The following is a 6079-nucleotide window of genomic DNA, read 5'->3' as shown; positions in this document are numbered from 1 at the left end:
ACAAATCAAATATACAAATGAGTATTGCTTTTCAAAGCACTCATGTTGTCACCTTGGCAAAACAAACCCAATTTCTAAGAATGTTGCCATTTCTCAAAATATTTTTGGAACTGACCTCTGATCCAGTTAAAGTCTATGAGGAAACTAGACTCATTAGGCTCATACCTTGGTTTTGATTAAAAAACAGCCTTACCTTATTATAAAAATTGTGCCATAAATCAGTAAAATTGATGACGCTGCCTCCCCCAAACGGAAATATATAAGGACAGGTAACTCCCAAAAGAAGAAATATAAATAACCAATAAACATATGAAAAGATGTTCAACCAAATATAGCCAAAGACATGCAAATTAAAACAGTGAGAAAACACTTCATCAATCAGATTGACAAATATTTTTAAAGATTGGCAATATCCAGGATTAGCAAGGATGGGAGTAAGGAATACTTTCATGAATTATTGGTGATAGCATAGCTTGGTACAATCTTTCTGGAAGGCAGTTTAACAATATACCTCAAAGTATTAGCTGGGTGTATCCCTGATCCAGACTTGAGTTTATTCTAAGAAAATATTTCTTATTCTAAGAAAATCTATTATTTTAAGAACTCTTTCTAAGAAGAGAATAAGGTCAAGTGTACACATAGCTAACAACCAGGATGTCCATCATAGTCTTGTTCATAGTTGAAATATTGAAAATAAACTAAATGTCCATGAATGGAGTGTTGATTAAATAAATCTATGTAATGGAAAATTATAGTCATTAATATGATGATGTGGTTCTATTTTTATTGTATTGGAGAGAGATCCACAATCTAGTGTTGATTTTTTTAAAAATAAATTTATTTATTTATTGGCCGCGTTGGGTCTTCGTTGCTGCACGCGGGCTTTCTCTGGTTGTGGAGAGCAGGGGCTACTCTTCATTGCGGTGCACGGGCTTCTCATGGTGGTGGCTTCTCTTGTTGCAGAGCACGGGCTCTAGGCACACGGGCTTCAGTAGCTGTGGCATGTGGGCTTAGTAGTCGTGGCTTGCGGGCCCTAGAGCGCAGGCTCAGTAGTTGTGGCGCACGGGCTCAGTTGCTCCGTGGCTTGTGGGATCTTCCCAGACCAGGGCTTGAACCCATGTCCCCTGTTTTGGCAGGTGGACTCTTAACCACTGCACCACCAGTGAAGTCCCTAGTGGTGATTTTTTTAAAAGCAAGTAATAATACAACAATTATGGTGGAATCTCATCTTATCTCGTTTTGTTTATATCTGTATCTCCATTATCCATCTCTTAAGACACAAACACATATAGATAATATTCTGCAAAAGCTATTTACTAATATATTAAGAGTGATTATCTTTGTGTGTTAGGATTTTATGCAATTTTTATGCCATTATTATTTAATGCAATTTATTTTTATATGTTATATTTTAATTTTACAATATTCTGTTTACATAATTAGGAAAAATTAATTTGTTTACATGGGGAAAAAAATACTATTACCTAGCTGGATCATTCACAATCTTTACCAAACATGGTCTTCAATAATTTTGGACTATATTCAAGACAAGAAATACACTCACAGATAAAGTGAGCTTGTCTCAACTAAAGACATTCTTTTGTTATGTGAAACACAGATCAATCTCAAAAGAGAATTTACAAAATTGTTTCATAATGTCATTGAAATAAGGCTCTCCACATGGTGATGACAATTAAGTCTCAATATTTATTTGAAGATATAATCTTGGATTGTTTGTTAACAAAATCATCTCATCACTTTTTTTTTTTTTTTGCGGTACACGGGCCTCTCACTGTTGTGGCCTCTCCCGTTGCGGAGCACAGGCTCCGGACGCGCAGGCTCAGCGACCATGGCTCACGGCCCCAGCCGCTCCGCGGCATGTGGGATCTTCCCGAACTGGGGCATGAACACGTGTCCCCTGTATTGGCAGGCGGACTCTCAACCACTGCGCCACCAGGGAAGCCCTCATCTCACCACTTTTATTGTTGTGCCTCATATACTCTGTTTATTTACACCAGTTTTCATAAAAAATTTGAGAGAGCTGAGCCCTAAAGAAATTGTCTCACCTGGTGGATGAACAAGCTGTAATTTCTTTAGCTTTGGCATGTAATGGTAAATGAATGCATATTTTTACTTGCTTGATGAAGCTCAGGAATCTGCAAGTCTGCTAACATTGCATTATGTGGATGGTGCCCGGAACAATACCATGTGCCCTGTTGTAAAAGCTGAGGATGCGCTTGTGGAATTTATTTTATTCCGATTTATGAGGACTGCTGCACACAAATAGATTATTGTAGTGTCTGTGATTAATGGGACACCACATGGCTGCATGGACTTCATAAATCACTTGATGCAATGTCTGAGTGAATTTTACTTGCAAAATCAGTTTCAGTCAGCTTGACTCCCAAACTGGGTAAAGCAGAAGGTTGTGTCCAGTTGTGGGAGGTATTGAGGTGGTGTAGCAGTCAGTGCTGGGTCAAGTTTTATGTCTTTTGTTATCAGTGATGTGGAAGAGTGAATAAGCAGCACGTTAATTAAATCTGCACATGGAATTGGAAATGTCACAAATGCTGAGAAGGCCAGGGAAATGATACAAATTGGCCTAAAGTGATAAGTGGGGGTTGGAATAAAGGCCAAAAATACAACAGACCTGAGCATGCGTGCACACATGTACACACACACGAATCAATATGTGATTAAAGAAATCAGTTAATTTTATAACTCTCCTAAGATCCTGAACATCATAAGAAAACAGTTTGGGAATAATGAATAGGAAAAAAGAATGACTGCAGGGTTTTATTCTAAGATCAATATTTAGCATTTGTTTTGTTTTAAAATAATGATTTTATTGCTTTTCTGATACATGGTAACAAATATTCATCATAAAAAATCAGAAGCGGGCTTCCTTGGTGGCGCAGTGGTTGAGAGTCCACCTGCCTATGCAGGGGACACGGGTTCGTGCCCCGGCCTGGGAGGATCCCACATGCCACGGAGTGGCTGGGCCTGTGAGCCATGGCCGCTGAGCCTGTGCGTCCAGAGCCTGTGCTCCGCAGCGGGAGAGGCCACAGCAGTGAGAGGCCCGCGTACAGCAAAAAAAACAAAAAAAAATCAGAAGCTACAGATCAGCAACAAAAAATATTCTCTATAATCCCATCATTCTGTGGTATATATAATCATATATACATATATATGTATAATAAATGAGAAAATTAGATCATATTGTATATTCAATTTTTTATCCATCTTTATTCATGTAAGAATACTTCTTTTTTTAAAAGGCCAGGTTCCTGAGAAACTTTCTCTATACCCACCTTTTTCTTGCTCATTGAATTTGTTCCCTTCAATCTTAGTAATTAGAAACTCAAAGAAAATGACAAAGGGCTAATATTTGTAAACACTAAAGCTGGAGAGGAAAAAAGAAGAAAAAGAATTTTCTTTGAATACTCTGCCCGCTCCTTAGAAATTCCTGACACCACCCGCTATCCATCTATTTCTTTTAGCCCTCATGGGTCAGCCTTTCACCAAGGGAACAGTCACAGAATTCCCCCCATCTCTCCTGACCTTGCAGGGAGGCTAGCCCTCTGATCCTGAGAGTTTTTGGCATTTCAGCAGAATCACTATTATGAACTGAGGAACACTCGTATTTCCACAAACAATTTAAAAGGAGGAGAAAATTCTCTACAGTAAAGATTATTCACAAGGGCTGAGGAAGGTGAGTTAATCTAAGACAAATGTCCTTCATAGGGTAGAGCTGGGGGAGGGGTGGAAGGAGGGGAGGAAGAGGAAGAGAGAGAAGGGAGGGTGGGAGGAAAGAAGAAAAACAGAAATGAAGAAAAGTCTGCTCCCCCACCAAAATATAGCTCTGAGCTTGCATGAATGTGTATTTAAGATGGAATTTCTTCGCTAAGGAAAACTGAATAAATGAAATAAAAGTCTAATTCAAACAAACATAAGCAGAATCTGAATCCTATTTTGAATCAGACCTGAAAGTGCAGGGAGAAGATTGATTAATCAAGGGAGAACAAAATCATCCTTGGAGTTAATTCTGGAGTCTTGAATTTGTTATCAGGTACTCTTAACAGGAAGTCAGCTTCCCCTTTCCCAGCTCTGGGTTCTTGGTGAGGAGGGTTGCACAGGCTGGCCTGGGCTAACCGGTCCTCACTCACAGTGGCCAAACAAAAGGGAAAGAGCCATGGTTGGGAGTCTATGTATACTGGATTCCAGTTTTCTCACCAACTACCTGGTTGTCATTCAACAATTCCTATCACATCTTTGGGTCTCAGTTTTCTCATTTGTGCAGTGAGATGTTCGCCTTGGACCATCTTTAACATCCTCTACAGTAGACCTGTGGTACTAAATCTTGGTTCCACGTTAGGACTACTCGGGAGTTTTCAAACCCCACCATGCAAGGTTCTCCCTCCAGATCATTTACATCAGAATCTCTGAAGTGGGGCGGGTGTCAGTTGTTTTATGCTCCCTGGGTAATTCCAATGTGTTGCCAAGTTTGGAAATCTCTAAACAGTACTAGATAATTTTTGATTCTGAAAATAATAAGAAAAATAATAGCTAACTTTTATTGCATGTTCACAAGTGCCAGAAGCACTTTACATACTTTGCCTCATGTAATCCTCACAAGGACCTCGGGAGTTAAAACTTACCATTTCTCCAATACTACAGGTACTGAAATTGAGGCTTAAGGTCGTTAGGTAATTTGTTGGAAGTTACCCAGCTAGGAAGTACACAATTTGATCCCAGAACCCAGGATCCTGCCTCCTAAGCAATACTGAACAGCCTCTTATAAGTGGAGTTAGGCTTTGGAAGTTTTGTAGAATTTCCATTTTATTTTCCATAAAATAAAACTGGTTGAGAATATTTCATTCTGGTTCTCTTTCCTGTTTCTACTTCTAACTTTGTAATTCACTACCATTTTCACTCAAAGTGCTATAGGGGCTGGGTTCTAAACCATCTGTAACAAGTATTGCCATGTATTCTGGTAACTAGTACTCACATACTCCTTACTATGTGATAGCCACTATCCTAAGTGTGTTTTGTGTTTTTGTATATTTTTCAAAACTGACCACAATATGTTGAAGCTCCTCTCATCAGGAAGTAGTCTATTTCTTTACATCTTGATTCTGGACTTGGCCACGTGGGTTGCTTTGGCCAAAGAGATATCAGCAAATATGACACAAGAAAAGGCTTGGAAAGTGCTTGGGTATTTGTGTGTGATCTCACGTTTCCACCCTTAGAACCCAGATGCCACATGAAGAAGTCCAGACCAGCCTACTAAGTGCTAGAGATACACAACTGAGTCACCCACACCAAGTACAAGACATGCAAGTGAGGCCAACCAGCCCCAGCTGACTGCAAGCTGACTGCCAGCTCATGAATGAGCCCGGGGAGACCAGCAGAAGAACTGCTTCGCTGAGTCCAGGGCAAATTTTCAACCCAAATAATCATGAGTTAATAATTGTTGTTATAAAGTATTACATTTTGGGGCAGTTTTTAATGCATCAAAAGCTAATTGATATACATATATTAACCCCTTTATTTCTCATACAAGACTGTGAGGTAGATTTTGTCTTTATCCCCATTTTGTAGATGAGGAAACTGAGGTGCAGGAAGGTTAAGTAATTTGTCCAAAGTCACTTAGCTGATAAGTAGTTGCAATAGGTTGTGAACCCAGATAGACTGGCTCTAGAATCCATGCTCTTAACCTCCATGCTATGCTGTCCTATAAGTGTACATCTTATAAGTATATGCTTTCCTGCATTCATTTTCAATGACTTAGAGAAGGAACAGAACCAAAAAGAGGAATTTATCACAATTTCCATCCCTTACATTATTATTCTAGTGTTTTGTTCTCTTTCTTTCCTTCACCCATTTGTTCTGTCAGTATTTATTAAGCTTCTACTATTTTCCTGTGCCAGCCACTAGGGCTATAAATATGGATCAGACACATTCCCTGCCCACAAGGAGATCACCTTTTATTGGGGGAGACAACAATGTCAATAAATAATTATAACACAAGATGAGGAGTGCTATTCTATGGACTTTTAGAAAGCACTGTCATGGTGCA

Source organism: Grampus griseus, assembly GCF_964374135.1.
Source record: "Grampus griseus genome assembly, chromosome: 15".
NCBI lineage: Eukaryota > Metazoa > Chordata > Mammalia > Artiodactyla > Delphinidae > Grampus > Grampus griseus.
The sequence above is the reverse complement of the archived record's forward strand: the minus strand, read 5'-3'. Positions refer to the sequence as shown.